The sequence below is a fragment of the Oncorhynchus keta genome, chromosome 8 (genome assembly GCF_023373465.1).
Source record: "Oncorhynchus keta strain PuntledgeMale-10-30-2019 chromosome 8, Oket_V2, whole genome shotgun sequence".
NCBI lineage: Eukaryota > Metazoa > Chordata > Actinopteri > Salmoniformes > Salmonidae > Oncorhynchus > Oncorhynchus keta.
This window is the reverse complement of record NC_068428.1, coordinates 50,708,910-50,729,202: the sequence shown is the minus strand read 5'-3', so window position 1 is coordinate 50,729,202 and position 20,293 is coordinate 50,708,910.

The following is a 20,293-nucleotide window of genomic DNA, read 5'->3' as shown; positions in this document are numbered from 1 at the left end:
CACTCGATAAGACAGTCTGAATGAACACTCCGATAACCCTGATGAAGACAGCTTTGTAACCCAGTCTGAATAGAACCTTCTGAATAGAACACTCCTTTATAACCCCGTCTGAATAGAACACTCCTTTATAACCCAGTCTGAATAGAACTCTCCTTTATAACCCCGTCTGAATAGAACACTGTCTGAATAGAACACTCCTTTATAACCCAGTCTGAATAGAACACTCCTTTATAACCCAGTCTGAATAGAACTCTCCTTTATAACCCCGTCTGAATGGAACACTGTCTGAATAGAACACTCCTTTATAACCCAGTCTGAATAGAACTCTCCTTTATAACCCCGTCTGAATAGAACACTCCTTTGTAACCCAGTCTGAATAGAACACTGTCTGAATAGAACTCTCCTTTATAACCCAGTCTGAACACTAATAGAACACTCCTTTATAACCCAGTCTGAATAGAACACCTTTATAACCCAGTCTGAATAGAACACTCCTTTATATCTGGTGACAGTCTGAATAGACTGCTTCTGTCTGAATAAGAACACTCCTTTATAACCCAGTCTGAATAGAACTCTCCTTTATAACCCGACTGAATCACTGAGACAAAGGGGAATAGAACACTCCTTTATAGAGGGGGAGAGAGTCTGAATAGAACACAGCAAGGGGGAGAGGGGACCAGCAAGAGAGGGGGAGAGAGACAGCAAGAGAGAGGGGGAGACTGCTTCTGAATAGAACTCTCCTTTGAGAGAGAGACAGAGGGAGAGGGAGAGAGACTGAATAGAGGGAGACTGACAGCAAGAGAGAGAGGAGAGACAGACAGCAAGAGAGAGAGAGGGAGAGAGACAGCAAGAGAGAGAGGGAGAGACAGACAGCAAGAGAGAGAGGGAGGGGAGACACAAGAGAGAGGGGAGAGACAGAGAGAGGGAGGGAAGAGAAGAGGGCTCCTTTATATTGAGGGTCCGTTAGTCTGGTGACAGTGAGAAGAGATGACCCACAGACTGCTTCTGGGGCTGGAGAGGGTAAGCTAGAGAGAGAGGGGTAGAGAGAATAGAAGGCTCCTGTACTAGGGCAAGGCAGGACTGATAGAAGGGGCAGTGTACTAGAATGACATACTCTCTAGACCGTCTGAGTGAGAGACAGAAGGGGAGAGAGAGGGGGGTCTGTAGAGGGGTAGAGAGACAGCAAGGGAGAGAGGTCAAGAGGGGCAGTTAGAGAGTCTGAAGGGGAGAGAGGGAGACAGCAAGGGGGAGAGAGACAGCAGGGGAGAGGGGAGAGAGACAGCAAGAGAGGGGAGGAGAGAGAGACAGCAAGGGGTGAGAGGGGAATGTACTCCTTAGTAAGAGAGAGAGAGGGGGAGAGAGACAGCAAGGGGAGAGGGTAGAGGAGGGAGAGAGGGGTAGTGACTGAGAGAGAGAGCACAGCAAGGGGAGAGGTAGAGAGGGAGGGGGAGAGAGACAGCAAGGGGAGAGGGAGAGAGACAGCAAGAGAGAGAGGGAGAGAGGACAGCAAGAGAGAGGGGAGAGAGACAGCAAGAGGAGGCAAGAGAGAGGAGGGAGAGGCAGACAAGCAGAGAGAGGGAGAGACAGACAGCAGGGGAGAGAGGAGAGACAGCAAGAGAGAGAGAGAGGACAGCAGTAGGGGTAGAGACTAGGGGAGTGAGGAGGAGCAGAGGGGGTGTAGAGGGCAGTGTACAGGGGGCATTGAGTCTGTTGTAGTGTACTAGGGTAGTGTACTAGGGCTAGTGTAGGAGGGGTAGTGTACTAGGGGTAGTGTACTAGGGGTAGTGTAGTGTACTAGGGTAGTGTACTAGGGTAGTGTACTAGGGGTAGTGTACTAGGGGTAGTGTACTAGGGGTATAGTGTACTGGGGGTAGTGTACTAGGGGTAGTGTACTAGGGGTAGTGTACTAGGGGTAGTGTACTAGGGGTAGTGTGGATGTGTGTACTAGGGGTAGTGTACTAGGGGTAGTGTGGATAGTGTACTAGGGGTAGTGTACTAGGGGTAGTGTGGATAGTGTACTAGGGGTAGTGTACTAGGGGTAGTGTGGATAGTGTACTAGGGGTAGTGTACTAGGGGTAGTGTGGATAGTGTACTAGGGGTAGTGTACTAGGGGTAGTGTGGGTAGTGTACTAGGGGTAGTGTACTAGGGTAGTGTGGATAGTGTACTAGGGGTAGTGTACTAGGGGTAGTGTGGATAGTGTACTAGGGGTAGTGTGGGGTAGTGTACTAGTGTGGATAGTGTACTAGGGGTAGTGTGGGGTAGTGTGGATAGTGTGTTCGTATAAAGATCCTCTTCATGTATCAGGGTGTATAAGCGTTTGCTGTATGTGTTTGTGTGGTGAATCCGATACATACATAATGAGCGTGTTTGCGGTTGTGTAAAACACACACACACTGTACACTGCACACACACACACACACACTGCACACTGCACACACACACACAGAGCTCCTACCTCTTGTTAGCGACCTCCTGCTTAGCGACCTCCTGCTTAGCGACCTCCTGCTTAGCGACCTCCTGCTTAGTGACTTTAGAGGCGTCCTTGGCACCAGCCCCTTCGGCAGACTAGAAGAAACAGAGAGAGGACTGAATACACAACACACCCGGTATCCACGGCTAATGAACGGCCTGAGATGTCTGTCACGTTGTACGGTGAGCCAGTGGTCACCAACCAATCAAGATCACTTTCACAGTCAAAAAGCAAACCGAGATCTATTAAATCGGATTTTATTTTAAAACATGAAGCTAATATAAACAGTTGTGTAGAAATTGTGTTTGTGCCGTCGACCTAATGCATTGTTACCTCATATGGGCTATATAACTGGTCTGCCAATATCATTATTCTCAGAACATGTTATATTTCAACACTCAAGTTTTGATAACAAAATAGATCAGTTGGTGTAGCAATTGCGAGGCACAGCTGAGCATAAATGGAGCAAATCATTTTATTTTTTATTTTCCTGGACTGATGGTACGGGACAAATGCATGTGATGGCATGGTGCTTTCAAGAAAACTGGGAACTGAACGAGGGAAAATCATCACGTCAGAGTTTCCGAGGTAGGTGACCGTTGAAAACTATTTTTTCTCGTCGGATCTCGTTTATTTTCTGAGTTCCCAGTTCTTGAACACACCGAAGTCTGAGATTTCCGAGTTTCCAGTTGCTTTGAACACGGCATTAGTCTCAGCGGAGGGAGGGAGGGAGAGAGAGCACTGTGAAGGGGCCGTGTAGTGAGGAGGGGCCGTGTACTAGGGGTCGTGATGAGGGGTAGTGTTCTAGGTGTAGTGAGGAGGGGCCGTGTACTAGGGGTCGTGAGGAGGGGTAGTGTTCTAGGTGTAGTGAGGAGGGGTAGTATTCTAGGGGTCGTGAGGAGGGGTAGTGTTCTAGGGGTCGTGAGGAGGGGTAGTGTTCTAGGGGTCGTGAGGAGGGGTAGTGTTCTAGGGGTCGTGAGGAGGGGTAGTGTTCTAGGGGTCGTGAGGAGGGGTAGTGTTCTAGGGGTCGTGAGGAGGGGTAGTGTTCTAGGGGTCGTGACGAGGGGTAGTGTTCTAGGGGGTCGTGACGAGGGATAGTGTTCTAGGGGTCGTGACGAGGGATAGTGTTCTAGGGGTCGTGACGAGGGATAGTGTTCTAGGGGTCGTGAGGAGGGTAGTGTACTAGGTGTAGTGAGGAGGGATAGTGTTCTAGGGGTCGTGACGAGGGATAGTGTTCTAGGGGTCGTGACGAGGGATAGTGTTCTAGGGTCGTGAGGAGGGGTAGTGTACTAGGGGAAGTGAGGAGAGGTAGTGTACTAGGGGTAGTGTGCTAGGGGTAGTGTACTAGGACTCATGCGGAGGGTAGTGTCTCAGGGTAGTGTACTAGGGGTAGTGTACTAGGGATGGGTATATGAATACACTCCTGATCACACGCAAACACAGTTCACTGTCATAGCAGCCACACACAAACAGCATGATCACTGTCATAGCAGACACACACAAACAGCATGACCACTGTCATAGCAGCCATCATACAAACAGCATGACCACTGTCATAGCATCCATCATACAAACAGCATGACCACTGTCATAGCAGCCACATACAAACAGCATGACCACTGTCATAGCATCCACATACAAACAGCATGACCACTGTCATAGCAGACACATACAAACAGCATGATCACTGTCATAGCTACAAACAGCATCACTGTCATAGCAGACACATACAAACAGCATGATCACTGTCATAGCAGACACATACAAACAGCATGATCACTGTCATCAGAGCAGAAACACATACAAACAGACACATACAAACAGCATGATCACTGTCATTCAGACACATACAAACAGCATGATCACTGTCATCAGACACATACAAACAGCATGATCACTGTCATTCAGACACATACAAACAGCATGATCACTGTCATTCAGACACATACAAACAGCATGATCACTGTCATTCAGACACATACAAACAGCATGAGACACATACAAACAGCATGACCACTGTCATTCAGACACATACAAACAGCATGACCACTGTCATAGCAGACACATACAAACAGCATGACCACTGTCATTCAGACACATACAAACAGCATGACCACTGTCATAGCAGACACATACAAACAGCATGATCACTGTCATTCAGACACATACTAACAGCATGACCACTGTCATAGCAGACACATACAAACAGCATGATCACTGTCATTCAGACACATACTAACAGCATGACCACTGTCATAGCAGACACATACTAACAGCATGACCACTGTCATTCAGACACATACAAACAGCATGATCACTGTCATAGCAGACACATACTAACAGCATGATCACTGTCATTCAGACACATACTAACAGCATGACCACTGTCATAGCAGACACATACTAACAGCATGACCACTGTCATTCAGACACATACAAACAGCATGATCACTGTCATAGCAGACACATACTAACAGCATGACCACTGTCATTCAGCCACATACAAACAGCCACTGTCATAGCACATACAAACAGCATGATCACTGTCATTCAGCCACATGTGATCATTCAGCAGACACATACAAACAGCATGATCACTGTCATAGCAGACACATACAAACAGCATGATCACAGCCACATGTCACTGTCATAGCAGCCACATACAAACAGCATGATCACTGTCATAGCAGACACATACAAACAGCATGATCACTGTCATTCAGACACATACTAACAGCCCGTTGTGTATATATAATTCCTTCTCGCATCTATCTACTGTTCTCATCCTCTCACCTTTCCCCTTTGCTTGTGGACTTCAGTGCACAACATCATCTGCTGTCTGTGACCGGGGAAAAAAACTTTCCAAACCTTCATATCATGACTGCTAATCGCACACAGCCACATTGTTGTCATGTCATAGTCAACATAGCTACTAGAACTAACGCGTTAGTGAACCCGCCATAGCCAGCTAGCTAACATAGCATCCGTCTCTGAGCTGGTTTTTTAAAATTAAATTTAACCTTTATTTTCAATGGTGGGAACAGTGGTTTAACTGCCTTGTTCACGGGAAGAACAACAGATTTTTACCTTGTCAGCTCAGGGATTCAATCCAGCAACCTTTGGGATACTGGCCCAACGCTCTAACCTGCCGCGTAGGTTAAACTAGCTAGCTGCATTTGACACCAGCCGAGTAAAGAGAAAGTGAAAGTCAAAATATATATTCTATGATAGCTCTCCTCTTCCTCTCTGCTTCTCCTTCATTTTGGACGAAGTTCAGTTGTTAAACTGGTTACCTATTGTCCTTCTCTCTCTGAGTCAATCTTGATTTCAAACAAGGTTTGATTTCGGTCGGTTTGATCATGTTTATGGTAATAAAGTTAGCTAGTGATAGAACAGAGCAGCCTTTGTCTGGAGGAAAGATTCAACTCCGTTTCTCTGACCTCACTCATAGCATGAGGTGTCTCCTCCTCTTCATTTATAACACACTTAACCCCGGGAGGCAGAATGTGTGTGTAGCAGGTCCGTGTGCAGAGGAGGCCCATCCTCCTCAGTGAATTTCATTATAGTAGTCATTAAAAAGTCACCTTTTTTGATAAAACTATACTAAATATATTCACATCACCAAATAATTAAATAAAATACAGTTTTGCAATGAAGGTCTATCTCACCCTCTCGCTTCTATTTCATTGTGGAAGAAATTAATTTGTTCAAAACCTTTCAACTATTGTCTTTCTGTCTCTGAGTTAACTACTCACCTCATGTTATGCACTGCAGTGCTAGGTAGCTGTAGCTTATCCTTTCGGTACTCGAGCCATTCTCTGATCCTTTAATTGAGTGGACAAATGTCAGTTCAACTATGCAAGAGCTCTGATAGGTTGGAGGACATCCTCCGGAAGTTGTCATAATTACTGTGTAAATCTATGGAAGGGGGTGAAAACCATGAGCCTCCTAGGTTTTGTATTGTAGTCAATATACCCAGAGGAGGACGGAAGCTAGCTGTCCTCCGGCTACACCATGGTGTTGTTTTCCAAGCAACTGTAGATCTTCATGGTAAAACCGTGTAATCAATCAATCAATTTAATCAATTATTTGGTGACGTGAATATATTTTTATTAAAGTTTTATCTAATAGAAAACTTTTATAATGTCTAGAGATCACTATTTAAATTTTTCTCACCGAGTCCAAACAGACTTTACTGAGTTCCTCCCCTTCCTCCTCTGGTAGGCAGCCTCCTCTGGTGTTTGTATCCCAGATCGATCAAGGCGGAGACCAAACATCCATTTGATCATAAAATACTAATGAATATTAACAAAGTCTCTCAGAAACACCACCTCACTAAGACATTAGGCAGAGTTTAGAGTTGGCTCACAGGTAGACAGATCGGCGACACAGATTACTGTAAACAGGTTGTCCTGGACGGGGCCAGGAGAATCTCAGGATTTCTTAGTCCAGTGGACCTGGCAGAATCAGGAAGTTTCATGACTAATAGTAATTATGCAAACACCCTGATGGTTTAGCCAGAGGACAATGCATCATTTACATAGCAGCAACCTCTTTCACTATGTCCCCCCTCCCGCCTCTCTGCCTCACTCTCCATGCCCCTATCTCTCTCTGCCTCATCCCCCTCTCTCCATGCCCCCTATCTCTCTCTGCCTCACTCTGCCCCCCTATCTCTCTGCCTCACTCCATGCCCCCTATCTCTCTCTGCCTCACTCTCCATGCCCCCCTCCTCTCTCTCTGCCTCACTCTCTCCTGCCCCTCCCCCTCTCCATGCCCCCTATCTCTCTCTGCCTCACTCTCTCTCTCTGCCCCCTCCTCTCTCCCCCCTCACTCTCTCTGCCTCACTCTCCATGCCCCCCTCACTCTCCATGCCCCCTCACTCTCTCTCTCCTCACTCTCCATGCCCCCCCTCACTCTCTCTCTCTGCCTCACTCTCCATGCCCCCCCACTCTCCTCTCTGCCCCCCTCACTCTCTCTCTCTGCCTCCCTCTCTCTCTGCCTCACTGCCTCTCTCTGCCTCTGCTCTCTGCCTCACTCTCTCTCTCTTGATACATCCCACTCACTCTCTCTTCATACGTCCCCTCCCTCTCAATTTAATTTCAATATATGGGCTTTATATGTTTACATTGCCAAAGCAAGCAAGTGAAGTAGATAATAAACAATAGTGAAATTAACAATATAAAATTAACAGTAAACATTACACTCACAAAAGTTCCAAAAGAATAAAGACATTACAAATGTCATATTATATGCAAATATTTAAAGTACAAAAGGGAAAATAAATAAACATAAATATGGGTTGTATTTACAATGGTGTTTGTTCTTCACTGGTTGCCCTTTTCTTGTGGCAACAGGTCACACATCTTGCTGCTGTGATGCAACACTATGGTATTTCACCCAGTAGATATGGGACTTTATCAAAATGTCAAATTCTTTGTGGATCTGTGTAATCTGAGGGAAATATGTCTCTCTAATATGGCCATACGTTGGGCAGGAGGTTAGGAAGTGCAGCTCAGTTTCCACCTCATTTTGTGGGCAGTGAGCACATAGCCTGTCTTCTCTTGAGAGCCATGTCTGCCTACGGCGGCCTTTCTCAATAGCAAGGCTATGCTCACTGAGTCTGTACATAGTCAAAGCTTTCCTTAAGTTTGGGTCAGTCACAGTGGTCAGGAATTCTGCCACTGTGTCCTCTCTGTTTAGGGTCAGTCACAGTGGTCAGGTATTCTGCCACTGTGTAGTCTCTGTTTAGGGTCAGTCACAGTGGTCAGGTATTCTGCCACTGTGTAGTCTCTGTTTAGGGTCAGTCACAGTGGTCAGGAATTCTGCCACTGTGTAGTCTCTGTTTAGGGTCAGTCACAGTGGTCAGGTATTCTGCCACTCTCTGTTTAGGATCAGTCACAGTGGTCAGGTATTCTGCCACTGTGTACTCTCTGTTTAGGGTCAGTCACAGTGGTCAGGTATTCTGCCACTGTGTACTCTCTGTTTAGGGTCAGTCACAGTGGTCAGGTATTCTGCCACTGTGTACTCTCTGTTTAGGGTCAGTCACAGTGGTCAGGTATTCTGCCACTGTGTCCTCTCTGTTTAGGGTCAGTCACAGTGGTCAGGTATTCGGCCACTGTGTACCTCTCTGTTTAGGGTCAGTCACAGTGGTCAGGTATTCTGCCACTGTTACTCTCTGTTTAGGGTCAGTCACAGTGGTCAGGTATTCTGCCACTGTGTACTCTCTGTTTAGGGTCAGTCACAGTGGTCAGGTATTCTGCCACTCTCTGTTTAGGGTCAGTCACAGTGGTCAGGTATTCTGCCACTGTGTACTCTCTGTTTAGGGTCAGTCACAGTGGTCAGGTATTCTGCCACTATGTACTCTCTGTTTAGGGTCAGTCACAGTGGTCAGGTATTCTGCCACTGTGTACTCTCTGTTTAGGGTCAGTCACAGTGGTCAGGTATTCTGCCACTGTGCACTCTGTTTAGGGTCAGTCACAGTGGTCAGGTATTCTGCTGTTTAGGGTCAGTCACAGTGGTCAGGTATTCTGCCACTGTGCACTCTCTGTTTAGGGTCAGTCACAGTGGTCAGGTATTCTGCCACTGTGCACTCTCTGTTTAGGGTCAGTCACAGTGGTCAGGTATTCTGCCACTGTGTCCTCTCTGTTTAGGGTCAGTCACAGTGGTCAGGTATTCTGCCACTCTCTGTTTAGGGTCAGTCACAGTGGTCAGGTATTCTGCCACTCTCTGTTTAGGGTCAGTCACAGTGGTCAGGTATTCTGCCACTGTGTCCTCTCTGTTTAGGGTCAGTCACAGTGGTCAGGTATTCTGCCACTCTCTGTTTAGGGTCAGTCACAGTGGTCAGGTATTCTGCCACTCTCTGTTTAGGGTCAGTCACAGTGGTCAGGTATTCTGCCACTGTGTACTCTCTGTTTAGGGTCAGTCACAGTGGTCAGGTATTCTGCCACTGTGTCCTCTCTGTTTAGGGTCAGTCACAGTGGTCAGGTATTCTGCCACTCTCTGTTTAGGGTCAGTCACAGTGGTCAGGTATTCTGCCACTATGTACTCTCTGTTTAGGGTCAGTCACAGTGGTCAGGTATTCTGCCACTCTCTGTTTAGGGTCAGTCACAGTGGTCAGGTATTCTGCCACTATGTACTCTCTGTTTAGGGTCAGTCACAGTGGTCAGGTATTCTGCCATTGTGTACTCTCTGTTTAGGGCCAAATAGCATTCTAATTTGCTCTGTTTTTTTGTTAAGTCTTTCAATTTTGTCAAGTAATTATCTTTTTTGTTTTCTCCTGATGATTTGGTTGGGTCTAATTGTGTTGCTGTCTTTGGCTCTGTGGGGTCTGTTGGTGTTTGTGATCAGAGCCCAGGACCAGCTTGCTTAGGGGTGTCACGCCCTGGTCGAAGTATTTTGTGTTTATCTCCATGTATTGGGTCAGGCCAGGGTGTGGCATGGGTTTTGTATGTGGTGTGTATATATTGGGATTGTAGCTAGTGGGGTGATCTAGCAAAGTCTATGGCTGTCTGGAGTGGTTCTCAATCAGAGGCAGGTGTTTATCGTTGTCTCTGATTGGGAACCATATTTAGGCAGCCATATTCTTTGAGTTTGTCGTGGGTGATTGTCCTGAGTTAGTTGACACAAGTATAGGCTGTTTTCGTTTCATTATTTACGTTCTTTGTTTTGTAGTGTTTGTTCATGTTTATGTTTTTTATTAAACATGGATCGCAATCTACACGCTGCAGTTTGGTCCGACTCTCCTTCACCACAAGAGAACCGTTACAAGGGGACTCTTCTCCAGGTTCATCTCTCTGTAGGTGATGGCTTTGTTATGGAAGGTTTGTGAATTGCTCCCTTTTAGGTGGTTGTAGAATTTAACGTCTCTTTTCTGGATGTTGATAATTAGAGGGTATCGGCCTAATTCTGCTCTGCATGCATTATTTGGTGTTCTACGTTGTACACAGATGTTTTTGCAGAATTCTGCATGCAGAGTCTCAATTTGGTGTTTGTCCCATTTTGTGAAGTCTTGGTTGGACCCCAGACCTCACAACCATGAAGGGCAATGGGTTCTATAACTGATTAAAGTATTTTTAGCCAGATACTAATTGGGATGTCAAATATTATCAAATGTATTTACAAAGCCCTTCTTACATCAGCTGATGCCACAAAGCTCTGTACAGAAACCCAGCATAAAACCCCAAACAGCAAGCAATGCATGTGTAGAAGCACATTATGTTCCTTTTGATGGCATAGAAGGCCCTTCTTGCCTTGTCTCTCAGTTCGTTCAAAGCTTTGTGGAAGTCACCTGTGGCGCTGATGTTTATGTCGAGGTATGTATCGTTTTTTTTGTGTGCTCTTGGGCAACGGCGTCTATATTGAATTTGTATTCGTGGTCCTTTTTTGAAACATTGTTATTTTTGTCTTACTGAGATTGACTGTCAGGGCCCAGGTCTGTCAGGGCCCAGGTCTGTCAGGGCCCAGGTCTGTCAGGGCCCAGGTCTGTCAGGGCCCAGGTCTGTCAGGGCCCAGGTCTGTCAGAATCTGTGCAGAAGATCTTGGTGCTGCTGTAGGCCCTCCTTGGTTGGTGACAAATGCACCAGATCATCAGCAAACAGTAGACATTTGACTTCAGATTCTAGCAGGGTGAGGCCAGGTGCTGCAGACTGTTCTGGTGCCCGTGCCAATTCATTGATATATATGTTGAAGAGGGTGGGGCTTAAATTGCACCCCTGTCTCACCCCACGGTCCTGTGGGAAGAAGTGTGTTTTTTGGCCATTTTAACCGCACACCTGTTGTTTGTGTACATGGATTTTATAATGTCGTATGTTTTACCCCCAACACCACTTTCCATCCATTTGAATAGCCAAATGCCTCATGCCAAACTGAGTCGAAGGCGTTTTTAAATCAACAAAGCATGAGAAGACTTTGCCTTTGTTTTTGGTTTGTTTGTTTGTCAATTAGGTCTGCAGGGTGAATACGTGGTCTGACTTATGGTCATTTGGTAAAAGACCATTTGACATTTGATAAGTACATTGTTTTCACTGAGGAAATGTACGAGTCTGGTGTTAATGATAACGCAGAGGATTTCCTCAAGGTTGCTGTTGACGCTTCTCCCACAGTAGTTATTGGGGTCAAATTTGTTGGGGAAGATGTTAAAGAGTTGAGGATGATGTTAAAGAGTTTAAGTATAGCCAATTGGAATTGGTGGTCTGTATATTATAATTATAATTCATCAACATGTGTTTTTGCTGTCTGTTCTTTATTATAGTTTCAAACAGATTGGAGGTTTAGTTATATTATTATATTAAATATACCCAAATAGTGGGTTGAGGAAGCAAAATAGTGATTGCTTTGCATCACAGTTAGCCACTGAATCCTTCCAAACCACTCATTGTTGAATTTGTGATTTCCGACTTGCTGTGTAATGTCCAATGGCCGATGAGCACCGATACGTTTTATCTATAATTTCTCTGAATATGACAAGGATTGAAAAGGATTTGCCAGTAGATTGTCAACGTGATTCATGATGATGACTGCTTGTCTGGCTAGCATGTTAGCCAATATTTTTTAAGTATGCTGTTGACATGATCAGTCCTAATCAAAGCTACGGCAGAAATAACCTGATTTGTCGTAATTGTATCTGTGGCCAATGATCTTGAGCCTTCATGGACAGGCACTTCTAATGTAAATGTATGGCAGCACCCAAATGGGCTTGAAGTGCCTTGCTTTCCCTGGAGATTCTGCGGTGACAGCGTCCCCATGAGTGACGGAACACTGAGCCAATCACCACATAAGTAGAGAGAATGACCAACGCCTATGTTCTCGCTGCCTGCCTCTCCACCACAGTCAGCACCGAGCCGGGCTGAAACGCCTGCATTTAACAGCCTTACCCAAGAGACCATGCTTCTATGCATCTTTAGCAACTCAAGGATTACATTTTTTGTTTACATTGTTTGCAAATTTATATTTTTAGGTAAACAGGTAGGGAAACAAAATGACAGGTCGCCACAGTGAGAGAGAGAGAGGAAGAGGCTGTCCTTCTAGAGGGAAAAAACATCTGAAATCCTTCTTCCGTCGACAGATTTAAAATCCCTACCGGTAGACAGGAGGTCTAACACGTTAAAATGCACTAAAGGCACAATAATCTCCAAGCAGTCACTACGGGGATAAAGCGGCCACTTCAAACCGCCAGCGGCGGTGGTACGGCACGCATCCCTACCGGTCGGTATTCCGGAGCGCGAGCTGTGCACTGCGTGGTTACAGACAGTCCGGTATGTGTGAACAGGGAGTACACACCGGCCATGAACAGCGAGAGCAGGGCTTCGACTGAAAACACACCGAATAACATGGAGGAACGCTGCCATGTCCCGCGCATCCACTCTACACTCCCATCAGACCGAAAAGGTCCCAGTTGAACCGTTCTAACAGGCGGTGCTCGGGTTTGGAAACTTTCGCATCAGCTCACCTGCTAGGAGAGACGCGCCGCTTATCCTGTCTCTCACAGATACACCGTTTTAATAAAACTAAAATAAACAGAGCGACTCACCTTCCTTTTAGGCATGATGTTACAGAGATACTATTTCCGTCAGAAAGGATCAGATAGTCCACCCTGCAGGTCCACAGCTCGAGTTTAGAAGTAACCTTCCACCAGATACCGGATCAATACTAAACACCTTCTATAATCACATGGTAATCATATGCAGACCTTTATCTCTGCATCCCGCCCACCCATAGGCCAGAACCCGCAAAACCAGCTCCTGTAGTGACAAGGGATTGGTCAAGCCCCCTGTATGCAAATATCACCGCTGCGCACATTGGTTGAAGCGTAAGAATAGGGGATCCCATGGCTTGTCTGATTGGCTACGCACTCTTTGTAAGCAAATCATGGCCGCTCGTGGGTGATGGCCAGATGTGTAGGTTGAAAGAAAGCGAGAAGAGTAGAGAAGGGAAGAGAAGAGAAGAGAAAAGTAGAGAGGCCAATAGAAAGATGATGGGGCTCTAAGTGGTTCTGGGAAGTCTAGGCGGGAAGTAAAGGTCTTCACGGGTCTGGCTGGACCCAATATACCTGAGGCCTGACCTGGGCACGATTTGCTTTCGGGTCTGAAATTGTAATTTGTCCCTCAGGTCCGGGTTGGGTTCTGTTTGATTGTCATCTGGTCTATCAAACTACAGCCGATAGACCCGAGTGGACCTAAATGGACCCGACCATGGCTCTGCATAGACTATATAAGATTTATTTTAAGCTAATAAGATGAATTTATTGACTTATAGGTCCTCATATGTTGACTAGGACTTCTATTTGTTAACCAGAAGAGCAACTTGGCTGATCTCTATTTTTTTTTTTTTTTTTGTCACTCGGGTCTAATCAGGTCTGGACCTGACCTAATAGGGTACGGGTCGGGTCTAGGTTGAGTTGTCTTCGGGTCCATTCGGGTTCGGATCTGGTTTTTGTCAGGGTCCTTCCGAGTCCGGGTTTCCATTTTAAAAAGGAATTATTAGGTCCATTCGGGTCGGGTCTGACTGTCCTCTGGGCCGAGTCCAAGTTCTTACCAGCTGGCAGGGACCAGGCCAGAAGAATGAGACTATAGCAGTCTAAAGGGAAGTACAAACACTATCGATCACTATCAATCAATAAGGGCTGTGTTATAAATACTATCAATCATTAACAATCAATAAGGGCTGTGTTATAAACACACTATCAATCATTATCAATCAATAAGGGCTGTGTTATAAACACACTATCAATCATTAACAAATCAATAAGGGCTGTGTTATAAACACACTATCAATCATTAACAAATCAATAAGGGCTGTGTTATAAACACACTATCAATCATTAACAATCAATAAGGGCTGTGTTATAAACACACTATCAATCATTAACAAATCAATAAGGGCTGTGTTATAAACACACTATCAATCATTAACAAATCAATAAGGGCTGTGTTATAAACACATCAATCATTAACAAATCAATCATTCATTAACAAATCAATAAGGGCTGTGTTATAAACACACTGTCAATCATTAACAAATCAATAAGGGCTGTGTTATAAACACACTATCAATCATTAACAAATCAATAAGGGCTGTGTTATAAACACACTATAATATTAACAAATCAATAAGGGCTGTGTTATATAATATATATATAATAATTTAGCAGACGCTTTTATCCAAAGCGACTTACAGTCATGTGTGCATACATTCTACGTATATAAACACACTATCAATCATTAACAAATCAATAAGACAAACATTGACAGAGTAGCTATATTGAACAGTCAATATTGCCACGTCTTCCACAGTATGACACAGTACAACTCAATTAAGTGGTGTGTGTTATAACTTTACATGAAACATGCCAAAGGTCTGAACAATATAAACATTCACACACAACTTACTTATGCCACTTAATCACCACAACTCTTTCAGTATCCCCAAATGTACATTTTGTCATGTTTTTCACTTGTATTTTAACTTTAATGTTTTATTGTCTATTTATCAATGCAATATCCATGTATTTATAGTATATATATATATATATATATATATATGACTGCCAAGTTGAAACACAGATTAATTGATACATCTATTGGATCCATAATAGCAGCATTGGCTTACTCAACACATTTCTACACACAACAACTTAGAAGTCCAGGGAAACTCTGGAATGAATGAATGATTCCACCACCACATCCCTGACGATATTTCCAGAGTAGCTATAGACTATAGGCACTAAGGCTACTATGACACGTGACAACAGAACTCAGCCCAGTTCACACAACCATTCTACTCTACTATGACGTCATAATGGTTGGATCTCACACAACGTTCTACAAAAGCATCACAATGGAGCTCACTTCACACAACATTCTACAGAAAGAACCCTCTGAAAAAACAATGGCTATTGGCCATCGCATCGCAACATTCTACAGTGACATCACAATGGGGAAAACCACAGCACAGCACAGCACACCACAATAGGCTACAATACAGACACACACACACACACACAACAAACCCCCCCCATCCAGGCTAACTGCATGTGTGGACCAGAACCATACAATAGCGTTTCAGGAACTAGAATACTCAGGAGCAGCCAGGTAAGACTATGGGTATGTTAGTAAATCCGCTCTGGCAGATGAGGTGGGTTGATGCACTCAAGCTAACTGACTAAAGTTGGCGAGCTACTTCCAGACACAAATATGAGAATACCTCAACCTGACCGTTTTACTCGCCCTAGCAGAGCCGGTTAGGCATATATATTTTTTTAATGTGATCTAGAGCGCTGGTGACTGTAATTGTGCTGCTGGCAGGAATTTAATTACGTTTTTTTTCTCCAAAATGTACTGACACAGGTCATATTCAACAGGTGTTGCGCATTACACAATTCCTCAGTTATTCTGTGCTCTGGCACACTCAGACAAGAGTGCTCTGAAATATGAGTTGATAGCCAGAGTTAATTTTGGAACGCACCCTATATAATTAACTAATAAGGCTCGAGGTGAAGTGGTATATGACCAATATACCACGGCTAAGGGCTGTTCTTATGCACTACACCTCCTCGGGCCTTACTTTACACAATACAATATATCAGGGTCTAACTTTACACTATATAATATACAGTATATCAGGGCCTAACTTTACACTATATCATATACGATATATATCAGGGCCTTACTTTACACAATACAATATATCAGGGTATAACTTTACACTATATCATATACAGTATATCAGGGCCTAACTTTACACTATATCATATATGATATATATCAGGGCCTTACTTTACACAATACAATATATCAGGGTATAACTTTACACTATATAATATACAGTATATCAGGGCCTAACTTTACACTATATAATGTACAGTATATCAGGGCCTAACTTTACATTATATAATGTACAGTATATCAGGGCCTAACTTTACACTATATCATATACAGTATATCAGGGCCTAACTTTACACTATATCATTATATAATGGGCCTTACTTTACACTATATCATATACGTATATCAGGGCCTAACTTTACACTATATCATATACGATATATATCAGGGCCTTACTTTACACTATATCATATACGATATATATCAGGGCCTTACTTTACACAATACAATATATCAGGGTCTAACTTTACACTATATAATATACAGTATATCAGGGCCTAACTTTACACTATATCATATATGATATATATCAGGGCCTTACTTTACACAATACAATATATCAGGGCCTAACTTTACACTATATCATATACGATATATATCAGGGCCTTACTTTACACTATATAATATACAGTATATCAGGGCCTAACTTTACACTATATAATGTACAGTATATCAGGGCCTAACTTTACACTATATAATATACAGTATATCAGGGCCTAACTTTACACTATATCATATACGATATATATCAGGGCCTTACTTTACACTATATAATATACAGCATAAAGGCCTAACTTTACACTATAAGGTAGAGTATATCATGGCCTAACTGTACACTATATAATCAACAGTATAAAGGCCTAACTTTACATTATATAATATACAGTATATCAAGGCCTTATTTTACACTATATAATATACAGTATATCAAGGCCTAACTTTACACTATATAATATACAGTATATCAAGGCCTTATTTTACACTATGTAATATACAGTATATCAAGGCCTAACTTTACAATATATAATATACAATATATCAGGACCTAACTTTCCATTATATAATATACAGTATATCAGGGCCTAACTTTACATTATATAATAAACAGTACATCAGGGCCTTACTTTACACTATATAATATACAGTATAAAGTCCTAACTTTACATTATATAATATACAATATATAACTTTACACACTGAACAGAAATATAAACACAACATGTAAAGTGTTGGTCCAACGTTTCATGAGTTGAAATAAAATATCACAGAAATGTTCCATACGCATACGCACAAAAAGCTTATTTCTCTCAAGTTTTGGGCACACATTTGTTTACATCCCTGTTAGTGAGCATTTCTGCTTTGCCAAGATAATCCATCCCCCTGACAGGTGTGGTATATCAAGAAGCTGATTAAACAGGATGACCATGACACAGGTGCACCTTGTGCTGGGGACAATAAAAGGCAACTCTCACACAACACAATGCCCTTTTTCAGACTGCAGTCCACCAGAGCTGTCAAATACTTTTCAAGTTGTATTTCCAAATACATTAAAATATGAAAATACTCTTGTCTTTTAAAATAAAAATATCAGAATACTAACTTTGAACGTATGTGAAAGTAATTGAGATATTTAAAATTTTATTTGAACCAAGGTCTGTTTTAATAAATAGAGAGCTGTATTACAAATGTAGTGTCTCTTTCGTTATTATTTAATCAGTTTATCCATGAGGATTAGCATGGTCCTTAATATACATGGTCCTAAATATACATGGCCCTAAATTCCCATGAAAACTATGCTTCAGAGCCCATTAAGGTCCTGATAGAGGCGGTCAGTAAGGCACTGTGATGTTACCTTTAACCCAGAGTGATACTGTGACCTTACCTTAGAACCAGTGTGTCTCTGATGTTGCTAGGTCCACTGGTCAAGGTCAGGGTCTCAGTCTGTTACAGGCATTACAGCTAAACACTGACCTGTGCATGGATAACTGACTGACTGGCTAGCTGGCTGGCTAGATAGCTGGCTGACTGGATAACTGACTGGCTGGCTGACTGGTTAGCTGCCTGACTGGATAGCTGACTGGCTGACTGACTGGCTAGCTGGCTGGCTAGATAGCTGGCTGACTGGATAACTGACTGGCTGGCTGACTGGCTAGCTGGCTGACTGGCTAGCTGCCTGACTGGATAGCTGACTAGCTGGCTGACTGGCTAACTGACTGGCTGGCTAACTGGCTGGCTAGATAGCTGGCTGACTGGCTAGCTGCCTGACTGGCTAGCTGGCTGACTGGCTAGCTGCCTGACTGGATAGCTGACTAGCTGGCTGACTGGATAACTGACTGGCTGGCTGACTGGTTAGCTGACTGGCTGACTGACTGACTAGCTGGCTGGCTGGATAGCTGGCTGACTGGATAGCTGGCTGACTGGATAGCTGGCTGACTGGATAGCTGACTGGCTGACTGACTTACTAGCTGCCTGACTTACTGGCTAGCTGACTGGCTGACTGGCTAGTTGACTGACTGGCTAGGTTGCTAACAAGCTAACTGGCTGGCTGGATGGCTAGCTGACTGACTGGTTGACTGGCTGGCTGACTGGCTTACTAGCTGCTGACTGACTGGCTGGCTAGTTGGCTGACTGACTAGCTGACTTACTGGCTGACTGGCTGGCTGACTGTCCAGCTGGCTGATTGACTGACTAGACTGAATTAATGACTGACTGACTGGGTTGTGTTTTTATCTGAAGGGTCACAAAAGCATCTAACAGTCTTTAGTCGATGGGATTCCCTATGGGCCCTGGTCAAAAGTAGAGCCCTAAATAGGGAATAGTCTGTTATCTGGGATGCAGACTCTGTTTCCCAAAGTCTTTCTGGGTCCCAGACGACTTGATCCTCAGACACCTGAATGTCATTATGACAAGCCAGCGGAGGACACACAACTAAGTTGTTGATTGTTCATTGATCATGTATTACGCTGGCATGGGAATTGGTGAATGAGAGAATTGGAATGTAAAGACCAAGCAGCGGGAGATTTCATTATGTTGAAACCTGCTTCAGTCCGTCCAGACATCTCGCTAGACCAGTCTGTTGTGGTGTCATCAGATCCATGACATCATTGGTTGTAGTCGAGCCACAAGATCAGCTCTACACCTGACTGACACCTTGTGGACAAAGCAGTACTGTATCCAAACAACATCATGGGTACAACATCATGGGTACAACATCATGGGTACAACATCATGGGTACAACATCATGGGTACAACATCATGGGTAAAACATCATGGGTACAACATCATGGGTACAACATCATGGGTACAACATCATATGTACAAGCAGAAATCAATTAGAATATTGTAGTAATAGTCTAGGACCTGGTGGTGGTGGTGTCTCTGTTCCCATAGTAATAGTCTAGGACCTGGTGGTGGTGGTGTCTCTGTTCCCATAGTCTAGGTGGTATGGTGTCTCTGTTCCCATAGGACCTCTCTGTCCCCATAGTACTAGGACCTGGTGGTGGTGGTGTCTCTGTCCCCATAGTAATAGTCTAGGACCTGGTGGTGATGGTGTCTCTGTTCCCATAGTAATATTAGGACCTGTCCCCCATAGTAATAGTCTAGGACCTGGTGGTGGTGGTGTCTCTGTCCCATAGTAATAGTCTAGGACCTGGTGGTGGTGGTGTCTCTGTTCCCATAGTAATAGTCTAGGACCTGGTGGTGGTGGTGTCTCTGTCCCCATAGTAATAGTCTAGGACCTGGTGGTGGTGGTGTCTCTGTCCCCATAGTAATAGTCTAGGACCTGGTGGTGGTGGTGTCTCTGTTCCCATAGTAATAGTCTAGGACCTGGTGGTGGTGGTGTCTCTGTTCCCATAGTAATAGTCTAGGACCTGGTGGTGGTGGTGTCTCTGTTCCCATAGTAATAGTCTAGGACCTGGTGGTGGTGGTGTCTCTGTTCCCATAGTAATAGTCTAGGACCTGGTGGTGGTGGTGTCTCTGTTCCCATAGTAATAGTCTAGGACCTGGTGGTGGTGGTGGTGTCTCTGTCCCCATAGTAATAGTCTAGGACCTGGTGGTGGTGGTGGTGTCTCTGTCCCCATAGTAATAGTCTAGGACCTGGTGGTGGTGGTGTCTCTGTCCCCATAGTAATAGTCTAGGACCTGGTGGTGGTGGTGTCTCTG